This window comes from Triturus cristatus, chromosome 3_2 (assembly GCF_964204655.1).
Source record: "Triturus cristatus chromosome 3_2, aTriCri1.1, whole genome shotgun sequence".
In the NCBI taxonomy this organism is placed as follows: domain Eukaryota; kingdom Metazoa; phylum Chordata; class Amphibia; order Caudata; family Salamandridae; genus Triturus; species Triturus cristatus.
This window is the reverse complement of record NC_140584.1, coordinates 828,526,828-828,547,154: the sequence shown is the minus strand read 5'-3', so window position 1 is coordinate 828,547,154 and position 20,327 is coordinate 828,526,828. Positions and strand designations below refer to the sequence as shown.

Below are 20,327 nucleotides of genomic sequence, written 5' to 3'. Positions count from 1 at the left end.
AAGCCCGGCTGCGGGACAAGGTCTGGTTCCCAGCCATGGACTCGAAAGCGGACGAGATGGTACGCCAGTGTCACACCTGCACCATCACTGGGGGGGACCCAGCCCCCGCTCTGTGATCACCGAAGCAGCATGTGAGACACCGTGGACACATCTCAGCATGGATTTCGGAAGCTTCCCGGACAGTCGACACATGATGGTCATTGTCGATTCCTTCTCCAAATTTCCGATCATCGAAATACTGTCATCCACGGCGTTTCCCTCAGTCAAGCGGGCCCTAGGTCGAGTGTTCGCGACGATGGGGCTGCCAGAAGAAGTTAAGACTGACAATGGGCCCCCCTTCCAGGGGAGGGAGTTTCAAGAGTACCTGGCAAGTCTAGCGGTCCGACACCGGAAGATAACTCCCTTGTGGCCCCAGGCGAATGGAGAGGTCGAGCGCTGCGGATTGCCGTGGACGAGGGAGAAGATCCAGAGGCAGCCCTGGACCAGTTTCTCGGAGTGTACTGCCAAACACCCCACAGCACCACCAAGTGTGCCCCGGCTCACATCCTGTTCAAGCGAGCCCCGCGGGACCTCATCCCGTCCGGTCCAGGGTGGGTCCTCGTGGAGAGAGACGGAGCGGCCATCCAAGCGAGGCGTGAAGGCACAAATCAGAAGGCGAGTGAGTCTCGAAGAGCCCAAGAACCACAGGTACGAGTCGGAGACCGAGTGGTCATCAAAGATCGACACCCGGGATGGAAATTCCGGACCCCATATGAGCCCGAGGTGTGGACGGTAACGGCGGTTCAAGGGACCATGGTGACAGCCAGGCGAGGCCAACAGGTCATCACAAGGAATGTGTCAAGTTTCAAGGCAGCTGCAGGAATGGACACTGATGGTGACGAGCCCCAGGCCCGATGCCCTCCCCCGAACGGGGTTGTCCCGGCGTCTCCCGGCAGGGTGCCGTCTCCTCCGGGGGCTAGCCAGCGGTCACCTCTGCGGAGCGAGGACTGTCCAAGACCCACTGGCCCAGATACGGACGAGAGGAGGTCGCTGAGGGATCCTCCGTCCAGTCCCCCGGCATCGTACACCCGTAGCCAGAGGCCTGGCCTACGTCCTACCCCGGTCCCCAGCCAAAGACTGGCAGACTTTGTGTGCCCCTCCCCGTGAGGAGGCGAACGTGGACTTTGAACTAAAAGAAAGGAGGGATGTAGAGAGCCACCCGGACTCTCCCCAACAGTGTAGCACATAACACGCATCCCTACACCCCTCGGGGCGGGCTCGTCCCGAGGGGCTAAATAAAGGTGGGCAAGACCGCACGTGGTCTTCCGGCCCAGAACTGCATAGTGGCGTCCGTGTGTCCTTTACTGCTGCATATTCACAGTAACTGCGACACCAGGCCGCGCCGCGCTACAGGTTCGAGTCTCTAGATACGTTTTTCATTCGTGATCGGGGAGAGTCTTTAAAACTAAATATACAGTAAATAATTTTTGCTTGGATACAGATATTTTTTCTAAAATAAACGGTGTTTTCAATAACGCGTCCTCTGCGTTTATGGAAGGTGCGCAGCTGGTGGTAATGGTGCCTTGGAGCAAAAAGTGGATGTAATAACGAATGGTTCTTTTTAACCCGGCGGAAGCTGGTCTAGCGTTTTTTCTTTTCTTTACTGACTCGCACACCTGATTCAGGTTTTGCAATTTTGAAGGGTATTTAAAACCCGGGAAATTTGGCGCGACACAATCCTGATAACCTGATAAGTTTGCAGCGGCTGGCCGAGAAAGGAGGTGTGGTTTAGAACGGGTGTGTGGGAGTTGCGCGGATCTGCTGCTCTAGACAGAGAGGATTACACTTTTTCGTTCCTTCGTGCAGAGGTTTTAGCATGTGTTGCGCATATCTGTTGATGTAAGATGTCTTTTAATTGTCAGTTTCCACATTCAGGCCCAATTCATACGTTTGCCCGTGCAGTAAGTAACACTCCCGTTTTTTGACGGCAGCAGGTTAGATGTAGGAGGTTTACAATTGCATTAACTGTTTTTGGACTTTACAATTTGGGCATTGACAAGTGCTGTGACATGAGGGGTGTTGAGACCGCATCAGAACACTTCTTGAGCAATTGGTGCTCTAATCAGAGACATCTTAAGGATTTTGGGGGCCCTGGGCCAAACATATTTTGGGGGCCCCTGTGCAGAACAGCTTTGAATTTATGATACAAATTGAGCCCCTGTTTCCCACGCAGTTTCCGCTTCCTCAGCTGCGTTAGCGATCTAGTTTGCATCATGGGCATTAGGCTATATTTTCCCCGATGTAAACAGATGCGCGCAGCTGACAGCGGTAGGATTTAGTGTTCCCTGCCCTGCTACTAGGTTTTTAATACTTTTTAACTTGTATATATGTGGCTGAATTACTCTGTGCTTTTTAACAATTTCTCCTACCTATGCGCACTTGCACTTTACTTGATTCTGCTTGCCTACACCTCCTTAGCTGCTCCGATTCGCATCTCGCTTTTCCTCCAGTCCTTGTCCGCCGCGGCTGATACACAGATTGAGCGGAGGGCTGGGGCTACTAATGGGCCCCTCACTTCCGCCGTCACAGTTTCCGCTTCCTCAGCTGCATTAGCGATCCAGTTTGCATCATAGGCATTAGCCTAAATTTTCCCGATGCACACAGACGCCCGTCAGCATCCTGGAGGCGTCCGGCGCCAGCCATGCTGCCCAGTTCCCCCCCAGTGAGTTTCTTCCACTATATTACATTAGGGAAAAACTGCTTAGCCTTAGGCGGCTACCATTATGTCAGTGTACAGCGGCTGATCCGAGCTTGGAGGTAGACTTTCAACGCAATAAGTGCAACTGGTCTCCTCCAGCCAAGGAAACGTGTACCCAAGATCCTCCCACGCAACAATAAGTGTAAAACAATAAGAAAACAGAGGACTTAAAGGCCACACTTTTAAATTGTCGCTCCATGCAAATGCATGAACCACACATTTATGACCTACTTTTAGATGAACAGCCTTATCTCTTATTTCTCACTGAGACCTGGCTGTCTGAAGCCACCAACCCTACTATCACCTCCGCCATCCCTACGGGTTATAAAATCCTTAGGAGGGAACGACCGAGTGGGAAGGGGGGCGGTGTCCCCATAATTTACAATAAAAAACTAGACTGCCCTCCCATCCCGATGGAAAACATTGAGGGCGCAGAGTCCTTAGGCTTCCGCTCAACCTTATCCCCCCATCATAGCATAGCTGGTTTTCTGATTTACAGACCTCCCAGTGCAATTGGAAATTTTATTACTACGCTTAATACAACCACCACCTCCCTGGCCTTAAAATACAACAACTGCCTTGTTGTGGGAGATCTCAATATACATATGGATAATAGAAAAGACCCTCAAACAATTTCCCTTATTGGAGACTCTGCAGGCCTGCAACATGTTTCCATGTATTTCTTCAGCCACCCATGAGAAGGTCCATACCCTCGACCACATTTTTCACAACTTTGACAGATCAGTAAGCTTACTTCTTCTCATTACCTGGTCTGACCACCACCTATTAAAATTCATCATTCCCAACTCTGCCACTGCCCCTCGGGCTAACGCAGGGCAGAGGGTCCCTAATTACAGGACATTCCATAAAATATCCATCCCAATGTTAGCAGACGCCCTCAGTTATTCCTCACCGGAGCTGTCTGGCTGCCCCGACTCGGACGCCCTCTCAATAGATTCATGGCTCCGAACCAACATCGGTGCAGCGGTATCGGTGGTTTCCCACTCCTCAAAGAGGTGGGCCCCACCAGCTCCATAGTTTTACGGTTCCCTTAGATGTAGCAAAAACAATTGTAGAAAAATGGAACTGAAATGGCGTAAATCCTATGCACCTTAGGACAGGAAGGTGTATAAAGACACCTTAAAAGCTCATTACATTCTCGTGAAGGCAGCCAAGAAAAACTTCTTTCAAACCAAGATAGAAAATGCCCAAAATAAGAGTAAGGAAATCTTTAGCATAGTTAAATCCTTTACCGCCCCGAAAGCCGGGACAAAGGAAGGGCCATGCACAGAAGAATGGTCTAAGCAAATAGCTCAATTCTTCCACAAAAAGCTCTCTCGTGATCAAACAAGCATTCACTAACATCTCAGAGGAAGAACTGACTTTCTACCTTAGTTCTAATAACAAATTTCACCTCTTGGATCCTCCATCTTTACTAGCTTTCCCTGAGTTTCAGCTTGAAGAATCACTGACCCTTCTCTAAAGCATTAAGTCTGGCTCTCCTATCGACCCATGTCCAGCGAATATCCTGAACCTATTAGCTCCCACCATGAACCCCATGGTAAACCAGCTCTTTAATGCTTCCCACTCCTCAGGGAACATGCTGAAATTATGGAAGAATGCTAAGATTCTTATACTGATAAAAAAGGCTAACGCCAAACTGACGGACCCTGACAACTACAGGCCAATCTCCCTTCTTCCTGCTCTCTCCAAAGTATTAGAGCAGCATGTAAACAAGGCCCTCCAAAAACACATTGAAGATGGGAAGCTCCTTCCTGAGTCCCAATCCGGTTTTAGGGCTATTTACAGTACGGAGTCCGCTTTGCTGGAAGTGACTGAATTTCTCAAGGGTAAGCTGGACCAGGGAGGCAAGGCTGTTCTGATACTGCTCGATCTGTCGGCGGCCTTCAATACAGTCCCACATGAGAGGCTCCTGGAGAGACTTGCTAGCATCGGCCTGGGGGGACCGCCTTAACATGGATGTCATCCTTCTTGGCAAATAGATCTCAGGACATCTGGCTCCCCCCTTTCTTATCCCCGGTTCCGGCCATGAATGTAGGTGTCTCTCAGGGCTCCATTCTCAGTCCTACCCTTTTTAATATATATCTATCCCCCCTTGAGTTTCTGGTAGAGGAAGAGGGCGTCAAAATAGTTTCCTGTGCTGATGACACTCAGCTGAGTTTTACATGTGAAAAAGGAACCAACTTTGACGGGCAATGATTAGGACTTTCCTCACAAAGGTTTTTAACTGGCTTAAGATCAATCAGCTGAAGTGCAATCCTGACAAAACTGAAGTTGTTTTCTTTGGTAATCCAGAAACGCTCTTGGTGACAAAAAGATCAGCCGCCCGCAGAAAAGGAGAAAGTCAAAAACTTGCGCTTGCTTTGGCATGCTCCGGATGCCAACAAAATTCCTGCCACTGTTACCGCTTGAGAGTAGAAAGATTGTGGAGCAGGCTCTGATTACATCAAAGCTTGACTATGTCATCAGCTTGTACCTCGGTCTTCCCAAATCCATAATCCAGCGCCTACAAGTGGTACAAAATGCGGCAGCCAGAGCCATCCTGAGACCTAAACCCAGATCTAGTATGACCCCTATTCTTAAGTCTCTACACTGGCTCCGCATAAAGAACAGATCGACTTCATAGCGATGACCATCTTCTTTAAAGCTTTCCATGGCTTAAGAGCCAGCTAACTAAATAAGCGCGCTAATCGCTACACAACATCTAGACCCCTAAGATCTACCAATGCCAACCTGGCCATCGTGCCTAAAATATGCCATGCCTGCACTGGAGGCAGATTCCTCGCCTTTCTAGGCGCAAAATTGTGGAAAAGACTCCCTGAGTTTCTGAGACTAACCACAGACCTACTCTCTTTCAGGAAGAACTTAAAAACCTGGCTTTTTAATAACTGATGGGTCTTTCATGAATGTTTTCCTCCTACTGTCACTTTTTGTGACGCACCGGCAGCGTAAAAAATGTGCATGTTGCACACTATTTACAAAGTAACGCATCTAGGCAGATGCGTCACTTTGTAAACCCCTGCACCGCATTATACCTGCGCCAGGTATAATGTATGCAGGGTGGGTGTTACCCCGCAAGAAGCCTTGCAGAAGTGGCGCATTGAAATCTATGAGAACTCAGTGCGCCGCTTCTTGGACCCCATTGCGTCAATATCTTACCCCTGCCTCACGGCAGGTGTAAGACTGATGCATTCTCTTTCACGTGGGGTTGTCCCATGTGAAAAGACACATCGCTGGATTTGTATCTATTTTCAAACACACCCCAGCAATGCATTACTGTTGCGCTTACAGATACGTCAGAAATACTGACGTATCTGTAACTCCTTGCGACATGATGCGTCATACAGTAACTATGATGCATCCATCATGTCGCAAGGAGGGCGCACTAAGAATTGACGCATCCCTGTTTTCACACAGCGATACATCACTTCTCATAAATAAGGCCCTAAATGTGTTTACAGCCAATATTCAGGGATAGTTATGTGTGTTTTAAATATTGTACCACACCAGCAGCTCACCAATATTACTGCAAATAATCCCTGTGATGCCCTCCCATTTCTTATATGTTAGGCCTTGTTTGATATAAAAGAAACTTTTTTTATGTATATTGCATGAAACATAAACACAAAATGTCTCTGCAAAATGGCTGTACTAGACTCTCCCACACCAGCTACATAAAAAATAAAGTAAAGGAAAACAGTATTTAAAACAATCTGTTTAAGAAATTTGCAAGGTCATGAGGGCAAAAGTCTGGAGAATGGAGATGACTGCCAGGGGGCCCCCTGAAAGGCTGGGGCCTGGGGCCAGAGCCCACTTGGCCCATGCATTAAAACGTCTCTGGCTCTAATGTTAGAGGCAGAATAAACCGAGGTCGAGATGGTGGCCTGTCCGTTTTAATGGAATAAAAATACATTATAGGAAAAACACTAGGATAGGTATGAGCTTCCTGGTTGATCTCTAAGTAAACTTGGTGCATGCATCTTGTCTTTTAGGCTGGAGATTGAGCGCCTAAATATCGAATACAGTTTGATCCCGGAATGGGACAGTGAGTGAGGACCTTTGCATATGGAAAGAGCGCACTTGTGTAGGTATCCCTTATACTTGATACTTTTATCCATGTCCATACACGTTTTTGTTGGCTGAATAGATTGCTCTAGTTTACAGAGGACTTTTGTGCTGTTTTTTTCTTTTTTAGACTTTACAGTCAATTGTATACTTTGTTGAGAAAATGCCGCTTTTGATCTGAACCCACACCAGATGGACTACAAATCACAGAATATACGTTTTTTTAATGTCTTTGGTGGGTAATACATTGACGTATACATATACTCTAGGAGTGTTCTTTTGGTGTGTGCTTGGGGTCTTTATTTTTGTAATCACAGTTTTTAGATGTTCACCTTATCTATTCTTCCTCCCTTGGTAATATTTCCTTATTCATCTACTCTTTCCTTTTTTGTTTATCAGCTCTTGATATGAGGTGGTTTTATATGTATGTTTTTAAACACGTGTTTTGTGATATATGAACAATATCCTCCTGCTTGTTTTCTTTCTTTCTCAACAGTGAATTTTAGCATTGTATAAAAGTTGTAATGGATAGGATACTGGATTGATATATCATGGGTTTTGCCTAGGTCACATTTATTTCATGTACATTAGAATCACTGAATGTATTTAGGTACATGGTATGGAGCCAAAAAACATATGTAAATATTTTTGAAATATTGGTTTCTATCATTTTGGTTTGTTTACACATTGTTTGTTATTAATTGCAGCCCTGAAGAAGCCTGCATGGGTGAAACGCGTTGGCTGTGTTATATTGAATAAAGAATAAAAGAATCTACAAAAGTGAAAGACTCGACATTTCTGTCATCGTTTTTGTATATTATTTGTGGGATGGGTACCCAATAATTTTGTGTTTGTCATGACAATGCCTCTCCCATTTTCTGTATTGTCCAGCTGATGTATAGCCCAGATACCCACCCAAAATATCCCAGCAGGTAGACCCATCCAGGAGGCCTGCCCAGGCTTCTTTCAAGTAGAGAAGCATGTTGTCTGCATATAGCAAGGCCACAACTCTGGTATGCAGTGGAATCCCCCTGTTGCAGCCTACATGTGCAAGATGAGCGCAAAAAGTTCTACAGCCAGCGCAAAGAGCATGGAAAAGGGGAGGCAGCCCTGCCTGAAGCCCCGGTAGACCACAAAGGGGTCTGAGATACAACGTCCCGTATGGACATGTGCCTGTTTGCCCGCATATAACAGGGTTACACATTTGCTCCAGCCCTGCCCTAGGGACATTGTAGACCTTAATGCCTGTAGATAGTTCTAGTGCAGAGTATCAAACGACTTCTGAATATCTAGAGATGGAATCACTGCTCCATCTTCAAGGGCTGCGGGGCTTTCGGATAAATGCAGGATAAGTGCCTTAAGTTACAGGATGTATTGAGTTTGGGAATGGAACCATTCTGGTGCTCATTCACCAGGGTATGTTTGTAGATGGGGCAACAGAAGGTTGGCCAGAACCTTGCAGATGATTTTATAGTCTAATGTCAGCATAGACCATTGGCAGTAAGCAGACACATCCACAGCCTCACCTGACTGCTTGAGTATTGCCACTATTGGGCCCTCTCTGGTCGTATCTGGTAGGGACCCGCAGTCTAGTGCATTCATGTACACCTAGGCCAACTTCGGGACATGGTGGGAGGCGTAGGTCTGTTAAAAGTCATCTGGGAGACCATCTGTCCCAGGAGTCCTATCGCATGCCAGTTCCTTGATTGCTCCCCTCATCTTTGGTTCTGAGTAGGGTGCCCTAAGCACAACTTGGCCATCCGGAGTCAATCATGGCAGAATATCATCCAATAGCTCACCCCGCATGGGGTCATGTTTCCCATTTAACTCTCGATAGTGTCCCTTAAAGACTACATGGATATCTTGCTATGAATGTAGCATTTCCTGCTTCAGTCCTGCAATCTGATTAATGGGGTGTACTCTGCCCTCCAGGTGGCACATCCATGACAGCAATCTAGCCACCCGCCCCCTGAATGTGTACGGTTGTCAGATATTCATGAATACGCAGCTTCTCCGATGTGACAGCACGTTTCTCTTATTATTATTAAATCTTATATAGTGCATAGCTACCCAAATAGGGCCTCCCAACACTTAGCAGCAGGTTGGGCTGCAAAGAAAGATAAACAATTAAAACAGCCAGGTTTTCGGGCTATTACGGAAAATGGTCAATGTAGTGTAAGTTCTTTGGGACTGAGGGAGGGTATTCGACAGATGGGGCACAGGCAAGAAAAGTAACGATCGCTCATCCACACACGTTCGACTCTGGGGACTGTACAGAGAACCCTGTTGCTCCAACGCAAAGCATGGGAGGGCTGGTAAGGTAACACCCTTTCTTGAAGGTACCGTGGACCAGCACTCAATTTACTTTTTGCATAAAGCATAATGCTTTGAACTGGATCTGCTTGTCTTCTGCGAGCCAGTGAAGGTCGTGGAGGAGACCTGACACAGAGGCATGTTTAGGTAGCGGATACAGGAGCCTGGCGGCATAGTTCTGGACAACCTTTCTGCCCTCAGATACAGAATGTTTCCATAGTCCAGTTTTGATAAGATCAAGGCCTGAATAACTGTCCTTTGAGCTGAGAAAGGGAGCATCCAAATGATCCTATTTAGTCCTTTCAGAGCAGCAAAGCAAGTCAAATATACTTTGGCCACTTGAGGTTTCATTGACAGATTGGAATCTAACCAAAACCCTTGGTTGTTTACCTTGTGGGTCGGTTCTGGAAGAGTGCCTAATGTCACAGGCCAGTGCTGCGGTCTCTAGAACAGGGGGTTCTTACTCAGCACCATTACCTCGGTCTTATCGCCATTGAGTTTTAATGAGTTGGTGTTCATCTAATTGGAGGTAAGACTCGGGCAGGAGTTCAGTGCCCCAGAGTTGTGATCCCAAGCAGACGACAAGGAGAAGATGATTTGAGTGTTGTCTGCAGAGGAAAACAGGGTAAGGCTGCAACTTTCCATCAGGTCCGCTAATGGGCACACATATTCAGTAACAGTGGGATAAGGGCAGATCCCTGAGGAACTCCTGAAGTCAAAGCCTGTGGACTGGATGCCGCACTGGCCAAGAAAACTTGAAAGGTGCAGTCTGCAAGAAAATAAGTCATTCACGCTAGAGCCATCCCTTGGAGCCCCAAGTGTGACAGTCTTTCTAGGAGGATAGAATGAGGCACAGTTTTGAATGCCTCGCTGAGATCGAGTAGGATCAGCGCAGCCATACCGCCCTTATCCAGAAGCCGTCTCAGATGTTCAGTGACTCCTGGAAGGGCAGATTCGGTACTGTGTCCTGCTCTAAAGCCTAACTGTGAAGGGTGTAAACTATTTTGGGCTTCTACGAATGCAGTCAGTTGCGTGATAACATGCTTTTCTGAAACTATAGAGAAAATGGGCAGCATCAAGACTGATCTAAAATTGGACCAGGTAGAAGGATCCAAATTTAATAGGGACAAGACCATGGCGTGCTTCCATGCCTGGGGGATGTGCCCCTCTTAAAAGGATGAATTAAAGAGCCCAACTGCCCAGATGTAGACTTAAGGAGCTCAGCTTAGCTAGGGGAAGAGGATCTTGTGCCGAGCCAGACTTTATCGACTCCAACAGGGTCAGAAAAAGAGGGGTGTCCAAAGGGACCAGTAAATGTATTATTTGAGGAGCATGACCCGTATCTGTAAGATTTACTTCACTAGTTGGAAGTTGTGTCCGTAAGCTGGTATTCAGGATATTAACCTCTAGCTGGGATTGACCTTTCTGAGCAGTCAGCGCTGAATATCCGTCACCTTATTAACGAAAAAACACGCAAGCTCCTCGCATTGAGACTATGACAAAATATGGAGCAGAACAATATTACTGGGGTCTGACAGTTCTTGGACCACTTTAAAAAGTGTTATGAAGCAATTTTCATCCACTATGAGACTTTCAAGGAGATGTTGTAAGCAGCCCAAGTTAAGGCTCCTTCTATGGAAGGTAAAACCCACCTTATCCTTATGTCATGTATTTAGATGATCTAGGTATTGCAAGTGACACCACCTTAGATACAGCGAGGTCACGTGCAGTAGTCTCGATGTCCTTGCACCCAGTGAGGTCTCATGCCCTTATGTCACATTAGTCACAGGGTATCCTTGCATCCTAGGGTGAGTGTGTCTCCTCCACAAATATCAAAATGTCCTACATTCAAGGTATCCAGGAGTTAGGACGTCCTTTCATTGGGGGAAGTCTCCCGCTCCTATCTTTGGGTATCGCTGTATCCAAGACCTCCTATAATTGTTTTTCATTGCAGATATAAAGGTCGCATTCAGGAGCATTCTTAATCTGCCCAGAATTTAAGAAGGTATGGCACTCAGTCTAAATTTTTAGGGCATTTTACCTACTTTTTAGTGAATTATAAGAGTTATATGTTGTGTCATGACAAATTGTGTGGTATGTAGTTGCTGTTTTGGCTAAGTATGTTTGATGCAGTGGAGTATAGTAGAACAGCTGTCTTCTGACTTTTGAACAAAAGGCTAGCTAGCTGGAATAGCGCTTTTGTTTGGGTGTCAAGCATGGCCCAGCATTATTTGTTTAAAATGTGCAGCGCTCTCATTAAAGGTGCAGGCCTCTGCACTGCAGACTGTATTGTCATTCCAAACAGAGGAAGGGATTCCTCTGGGTCCTTTGCAGCTAGGGAAGCCTCCTGTTAAAGTCTGCACTCATTTACATTTCTGCATGTTCAGTGACGATGATTCTGGCAATTGATTCATCTTTTCTTTTCCCCTGACCATGACTGTGTCTTTGGACATCTTTAGTGAGTCATTTGAAATCAGTTGAGGTCTCTTGTGCCCACACTGCCGAATGCCTGTGAAGTGTGACGGATGGGTCAAGGCTGGTTCTGCCAAATCTCTTTTTGTTGTGGAACCGAATGTGCATAACTTGCAATGTAGTGAGATGTTGTCCATGTGAGTGTGAGTGTTCGAGGCTCCTGTCACAATTCTGAAACTTTTTGCCCTCCCCGTTTTGTTTCTTTTTCATCTTGTGGCCTTTGACAAAGAGAAACCCCATTTGGCAGTTCTAACGTGCAATCTACTAGAGAAGGACTCTGGGGAAGAGGCATCCAGCCAGCGAAGTTCTTGATGAGTAACGTGTAACTCTCTTTTTTGGTGGGAATGTTAATTCGAATAGCTAGAGTGCCTCCCGTTTCCCCTAAAAGTATGGGAGAGAGCTGCCCATGTAAATGCAGTGAGGTTACTCCAGTATGCAATTTCTTTTCCTTACACTGTGAGTATATGAGTGCACGGATGTGAAATTGAGATTCTGCTAGATTGGGGTCTGGATTCCAAAGATGCGCATTGGACGTGTGCATTTCCCCTTCGCAGCCCCGCCCCACCATGTGTGTCCTATGTTGTGGGCTGGCTACTCTGGTTCCTCACAGGCTCAGGAAGACCCCTTTGTTCCATAGGACTTTTGCCCGTCCCACACTTCCTGATTCATGCAAGCGCTGCTTTTCAGCTGTTAGAACTTGGAGCTGAATACAAAAATACTCCCCTCCCAACTAGCTCCAGGGCAGTTTCTTGGATACCAAGGTCCTAGAAATACAAGTGAATAGCTTTATCCCTGCCCGGAATTTCAAAGGCAGCATCATTGCTGACTGGGAGCTTGGCTCCTATCTCTCTTGCACTGTCATATAAAATACCGGACCTGTGGGCTGAGTACAGCAAGTCTTATCACTTCTGATTTCTCTCTGTGACCTGTGTGCTCATCACAATATGGAACAGAACCTCTGGGGTCCGTTGCCTTGACAACTAGCAACAAGCTCTGGGAAAGCTTTTCCCGGTGGACTTCTTCCCTGTCTGCTGAAGATGGAGCCTGAGTGATGTCCTTCAGCACGAGGAGTGAGGGAAGAAGCCAATGACTGCTCACCTACGTTGACCCAAAGACCCTGCATGCTACCTTAGGGAGGATGACTAGCTGTGGTGGTGGTGTCCGTCCAGAGCTCCAAAAGAGCTGCAGTGATCCTCGAGAAGTACAGGTGAGACAGTAGTGAGGAGTGACCAGTGGCTTGCCTGGTGCACTTGACTAGCGTGTACCATTTCTTTGGTCCTTTTGGTGCCTCGCAGATGCTTTGCCGCTGGAGCCTAGTTCAGCATGCCAAAAACAGTCTCAAGGGCAAGTGGTGAAAAAGGCTTTGACTGCCAGGAGTGGTCCCTGAGTTAATGGGATTTTAAGTTTCTCCACAATCCTTATTATTGCAGACGGTCCGATTGTATTGTACTGTACCTGCAGTTATATAGCACTTTGTGCCTCAGAAAACAGCCGAAGCACACCATCGTATGAGCAGCTGAATGCACAAAGGGAAAGGACCTGGTTTAAAGTGATTTGAATTACAATCTGGCCTTTGTGGAAAGCATTTTGGTGCTGAGTATGAGTGTCTAAGGTGGTGCTCTTGTTCTAGGTTGCCGTGCATAGGTGTGTGATGGAGGGAAGGAGTGAGCGATAGAGGGTCTGTTGCGTTCATTTGCTGCTGTGCGTGATTGAGCGGGTCTCTATGCAATCCGCCAAGATTCTCTAAAATGACTTTGGCACAAATGTTATACGACGACTCCCAGTTTGAAGATACTGGTTCCTGGAGGTTTCTTCTCTACCTCATTAGTAACCCTGCTCCACTGCAGGACCCAGAGCACCAGAAAACCTCTTGCAGTAATATGTGCTCAAAGACAAAGTGAAAAACCCCTAGTCCTCCCGCTCTTTGTGACGGTCCCAGTTACAGACCTAACTGGACCTTTTTTGCCAGTGCTCAGTAGCGGCACTGGTCACATTCCACTGAGGTGTCTTGAACTGAGGACACCAGACGGCTCTTTCAGCACCATTCAAAGTGCCGTATGAAGAATCCCAAGAGACTGCATTGGTGCCGAGCCCTGTTGGGTTGGCACCCAGAGCGAGGGCATGCTTCCGAAGCCTGCCAGTCCGTTTATAAAGCGCTGCAGTAACCCTGAACCCTTTTCAAAGTCCTTTTAGGAAAACAACACAAAGACGTACGTTGGGACTGAGCACTATGGAGTACACTGTGTTGCCATATTTGGGTTGATCAGATCCCAGTCCCCTTTGCCCTCTGATCAGTGTAACCCCCTCCATTTGCGTTTGATATAGTACTATTCTGAGAGAGCCATCCGATTGGACATTCATGATCACCTATTGTTTTGTAAAGTGAGCCCTGAATACTCCAGCAAGTTTCTCATTGAGGAGTCCAGGGAATTAAGGGCGTCTTGGCTAGGAGTTACAACCAAAGCTCTCCAGAGCCTGGAGACATTGGGCAGAAATGCCAGTACTAACAACAGACTCTGCCCGGTGCTTCTGAACTGCTGTAGCGGTACCTGTGCTTCCTCTTCTGGCACAGGAAGGGCACAGTTTGCTGTATTGTGAGGTGATGGCGTGTGGTTTACTGGGCTATGGTCAGTCGTGGATCATACTGGGGCGAGGAGCAGTGGCTGCAGCCAGGCTTCACATCTGTGTGGCATGTGATGGGCACAGGTGAGGTGATGGTGTCCAGAAGTTGTGGAATGCATTACCTGAGTCTCTGAGGAGCTGTTCCTCTCTGCCCATTTTTCACAAAAATCAAAAGACCTGGATGTTCCCGTACTGATGGCCCTGCCCGACCTACCTTTACCCAGTTCCGGGAAACCCTTTTGGGTAGCTGAACGCTTTACAAGTCACTATAATAATAATGGTCTATGTGTGTGATACTGGATTGTGAGAAGTAGCCGCTGCCAGGTGCCTGTCCCCGGTGGCACATGATGGTCACAGCTTGCAGTATGGTGGGGAGTTGGCTTGTGGTCAATACTGAGCTATGATGGCGTGTGGCTGATACTAGGTTATGGTCACTTGTGGCTGATACTTAGCAGAGCATTGGCTGCAGCCAGGCTTCTGTCCCCTGTGGCACAGGCTGGGCACAGATTGCAGTATGGTGAGGAGATGGTGTGTGGCTGATATTGGGCATGAGCGTTGGCTGCAGCCAATCTTCACCCCCTGCGGCACAAGATGGGCATAGCTTGCAGTAAAGCAAGGTGATAGTGTGTGTGTGACCTATGATGACACGTTCCTGACACTGAGCTGTGATGGTGCGTGGCTGACACTGAGCTGTGATGGTGCGTGGCTGACACTGAGCTGTGATGGCACGTGGCTGACACTGTGATGTGATGGTGTGTGGCTGACACTCTCCAATGATGGTATAGCCTCTACCATGGATCACCTCTAACAACTAAGAAAAGACTACAATGGATTCAGAATTCTGCTGCCAGACTACTCTTACATATAAGCTCACATCTCCCCTGCCTTGAAAGCCATACATATGTTACCGGTTGCCAAAAGATCCACGTTCAAGCTGCTTTGTATCACTCACAAAGCCATACATGGAACAGGACCGCTCTTCATCAGGAATAAAAACACAAAATACATTCAACAAAAGAACTTCAGCTCTAGAGTGGAACCTCACCTCAAAACCCCACTGTGCAAGAAAAAAACATGGGTGGCACATCCGTCTCAGTCCAAGCAGCCAAACTATGGAACTCCTTACCCCCCCGAACATAAGATCCACGGATAACCACCTTATCTTCAGAAGACTACTCAAGAATTGCGTCTTCCCCACATAACCACCACACTCAAACATAAATTACAGCATATCCCTCTGTATATAAAAGCATTTATTTGAACTATAGATATGTACCTTACATATGTGTATTGCCTTGTATAAACATGTATAATAATTATGTTTTTAAAGATATAGGATATTCGTTAGTTTTGATTAAATCATTTACATATTACTTATAGTTACATTAGTCTATGTTTAACATGTATAATAGTGAGTTATAAGTAGGTGGATCTTTTAGCGTAGCTATTTATCTGCAATTGCTTCACTATTGAAATACAAAAATAAATCCAGGTGGATTGATTATGGGTGCAGCGGCACTTGAAGGTCTGAGCTTGTAGGGTGCAGGTTTGGACAACATATACTGCCTTCCTTATGCATATATGTACCTTGCATGTGCTTATGTATCTTTATATTTATTACTTTGCTTTTAATTCAGCCTATCCACTGCACTACCCTATATCACACCCTATATCTCTTGCAACATATCCACTATCTCCACATTGACTCACCTTAAGCCTCATTCTACTACTCTTTCTAATACACTACCCTATTTCTCACCCTATACTACTATCAATATATCCCCTACCTCCACTCTCTGATTCATCCCAAACCCAATACCACTACTATGATCCCTAAAATAATCCTTTCTAGACTCTCCCCTCCACTGCCCCTCCTTGCATCATCTCACCTTCTTTTACTATTCAGAGCTCCCAAACAAACCTTTCGAAACCCTTACCCCTCCACCTCCTCTTTACTTTTTCCAAACCCCTGCCTACTGCTATGAACTAAAAAGATAATAAAAAACTTTCTAGACGCTTCCATCTCTCATCCCTCTACTATTCCTTTTCAATACAAAAAACAGACTAACATATTTCCCTATGCTACTTCCCTACTAATCCTGATCCACCGCGATCCACCACATACGCCCGGAGGGCTCTGAAGCACACATGAGGGGGGCACACATTGGGTATCTGACCTTGCTCCACCGGCTTCCCTGCTGGTCGTCCTGGTGCTTCAGGACAAGGAGCAGTCTCCACTTAGGTTTACCTCCTCCCCTTGGCCTCCGCGGCATCCGCCAAAACTTCATGGTGAAGCGGGGCCTTACAGGCAGGCTGACTGCGTTACACGTGGCCATACGCAGCAGGGTATTTTCTTTATTTTGCCTCATCCATTGTGTTCTTCCTGATAGTTTTGGTATGAAGCACACCACATGTGGTGACCCCCATAAGGGATATAAAGAGGCATGCATCATAAACTTGGTCTGAGTGGGCAACAGTGCATTTATAGGTGTTATCGTCAAGTGTTCTTGAGAGCAACAAGAACAACTAGGATTGCGCGTACCCCCAGGAGTGGGATTCATGTTAAAATATTGATGTTGAAAAAATCGATGAAAAAAATATTGATGTTAAAATATCGATAACAAAACTCTCAACTTCCTATACTTAAACAGGTAAGTACAATAATATCGACACAAAAATATCGAAGTAAAAAATATAGAAATAAAAAATATCGACTTAAAAAATTTACATAACAAATAAAATTAATTAAATAATATTAATAATATTACCAAAATTAATTAAATTTAATATATTTTAACTAATTATAACAAATAAACTTAATTTAATAAATATAAACACAAAAAAGTGTACATATACATATATTTACTTAAATACATTTGATTAACTATTATCTTTATTTAATTTATAAACTTTCTAAATTATATAAAAATAAAATATACACATATATAAATAATGTAAAATAAAATACTCTACATTTAATTAACACATTAAACTATTAAAAAAAGAATTAAACATACATTTAATAACAAAATAAACACAATAGTAGTGAAAACGTTGGATAGCGAATGGGTAAAAATTACTATTCCCACTCCAGTGAGTGCAACAGTAGGGAAAGCGCTGGATAGCGGAGGGGTAAACATTACTATTCCCACTCCAGTGAGTGCAACAGTAGGGAAAGCGCTGGATAGCGGAGGGGTAAAAATTACTGTTCCCACTCCAGTGAGTGCAATGGTAGGGAAAGCGTTGCATAGCGTAGGGGTGAAAATTACTATTCCCACTCCAGTGAGTGCAACAGTAGGGAAAGCGTTGGATAGCATAGGGGAAAAAAATTACTATTCCCACTCCAGTGAGTGCAACAGTAGGGAAAGCGCTGGATAGCGGCGGGGTAAAAATTACTATTCCCACTCCAGTGAGTGCAACAGTAGGGAAAGCGCTAGATTGCGGAGGGGTAAAAGTTACTATTCCCACTCCAGTGAGTGCACCAGTAGGGAAAGTGCTGGATCCCACAACAATAAAAAACAAAAACATCAATATTTTTATTACATTTAATTTCCAATATTAACATAATTAATATTTAAACGTAAATATATTATTATTAACAAAGATAATAAAAAATCATTAATTACACATTAATTAACACTATAATATCCACAACACAAACCTAAAATTAATTACACAATTACAATTAATAATTACTAAATAATTAATGGAAATTAATTTAAAAGTATTTAATAATTAAACAATAAAAAATTAATTACTTACCACCCTTCACACCATTTATACATATAAACACCACAACATACACCTAAAATTCAATAAACATTTCACATAATTAATTATTAATTGAATAATTGAAATTAATTAACAAATAATTATCAATTATTAATTATTCAATTAACACATTTAACTATATAAATTCACAATTATACATATTCATTATTCAATGCATTTTATATAATTAAATTACTTCCCACCCTATTCACCTATAAACGCACAATCTGCTACAGAACTAAAAACGTTAAATTCAATTACATTTTTTTTTAATCTACTATAAATAATTATTTAAATCTATATAATTAAATTAATTTCCATCCTATTCCCTTATAAAGAGCCATAAAAACCTTCTTGTTTTAGCTGGTTCTTAGTTTCTGTTTTTAGCCTGTGGTTGTGTTACGTGCTACCTTGTCTCTGCGCCAGGACGCTCCTTGGCTGGAGTATCTGTGCGCACAATAAATAGTCGTAACATAACATAACATAACATAACATAACATAACATAACATAAACCCACAACCCGCTATAGAACTATAAACACAAAATTAAACTTAAAATAAATTAATAACTAGTAAAATTTTAAAACATATAATAGAATGACAAACAATTCTCATTAAAAACATTAAAATACATAACATTATTAATAAATCAATATTTTTGTCAATTATATTTTTGTAAACGATATTTAAGATGTCGATATTTTTGCAATCGATATTACTTACCTGTCAGTCGATATTCTTGTCAACGATATTTTTGTTCTCGATATTTCTTCCCCACGATATTTTTGCGGCAATATTTATGTCTCTCGATATTTCTCCGTCGATATTCCTACTCTGCACCCAGGGGTAGGGTTACATTGTACACTGGCAGTAAGGGAAAAAAAAAACGCATGACACAGAAGCGATAGCACATAATGAAGTCTCAAGGAGACTAAATACTGAATCATGTCCCCTACAAGGGAGGAAACAGGAATGCCTGTTTGTTTCACCCTCAGTTGTTCTCCCACAAATTTCTTGGTATAACATGCATGTACTAAGGTTGCTACTAGACACTATGCTCCATGCTCCTTTCAGCTGTGCACCACGAGATGGTACAAGAGCACAAAGAGTGAACTTGAAATTTTGCGCTATAGGTAAGTATGATCAAACCAGAGCCAAATAATGTACACAACGTATAATGTTTCATAACAATTGAATATGGTTACACCAAATTAACATGATACTTTTTTCACAGTAAACGAATCCCTCTGAAGGGAAGAGGATCGTTGAACAACTGACCGCCTAGGTGGCCAATATGCAGAGTGACTATTCAGTTTAGGATCCCTTTAGGGGACCAACTAATGGCAGAAACGTGTTGACCTTATAAACTAGGGTATATCTGCTGAATCCCTAGCCCTCTTGCTTTGTAATCATGTCCTTGTGACCACCCAATAAAGATTCAGTGGATACAGAGAGACATTTTTAAATCACTTATTCACTTTCTCTGCACTCTGCCCCTCATTCATCTGTATTCTCTTACGCTCATCTTCTGAGAAAACACCTCAGCTCCTCCCCTCGGGGAGTCGTAGCCCACACCACGGTGTGAGGAGGGAACCCATATGATGAAGCATGTCACTTAACGGCGAGGGAGGGTTCTTGTCCTGAAGGGATTTTCTCCATTTTTCTCCCTTCACACTACATAAACTCTATTTTTCTTTCCCTTCTTCTTGGTGACTCGCAGACAGACAGACTTTTGTGTGTGTAAGAATTCTCTCGAGGGATCAGTACCCTGTGGCTTTCACAGATCCCCCCCTTGATCCCAAGTGTGTTTATGACCATAGTAATTTCAACACTAATCCTTTATTGGTTCCGGAGTAGCGTGCTACTCACCAAAAAAGCGCTTTGATGCCTCGTCAAGGGTAGTAAGCGCTATATAAATGCAATACAATACAATACAATTTTGGGCCTCAGAAATTTGATCAGAGTAAGATGTAGATTGGGCATTTCTGCAGTGCGTGTGATAGTGTTTTACAGCAGCTTTGTATTTGAGTTTTTTATTTTCATCATACGATTTCCTCCAGTACCTTTCCAGGCCCTAGCATAGTTTTTTTCTGTTGGCGTAGGGCCTTGTTGAACTAAGGGGCAGGGGGGTGAAGCCTGGTAGAGATGCTGAGTTTGGCTGGCAGGATGGTATCTAAAGAATGCCGAATCCAGTCATCAACCATATGTTGATCTAAGTCAATCTTCTGCACCAGATTCGGTGATGTGTTCAGTAATCCAGTTTTGAGAGACGGGATATCTAATTTGGACCAGTTTCTGAACATGACTTGAGGCCCAGCTGCCGCCA

General features: G+C 44.5%; 1 long non-coding RNA gene across 1 annotated transcript; it reads left to right on the top strand.

The window, feature by feature from the left end:
- The first annotated feature begins 6,748 nt into the window (after positions 1-6,748).
- LOC146858239 (uncharacterized) lies at positions 6,749-7,621 on the top strand. Its single transcript, XR_014979667.1, has 3 exons — positions 6,749-6,842; positions 6,954-7,058; positions 7,531-7,621. It is a non-coding gene; the product is annotated as an uncharacterized LOC146858239 (long non-coding RNA).
- Positions 7,622-20,327: the final 12,706 nt, after the last annotated feature.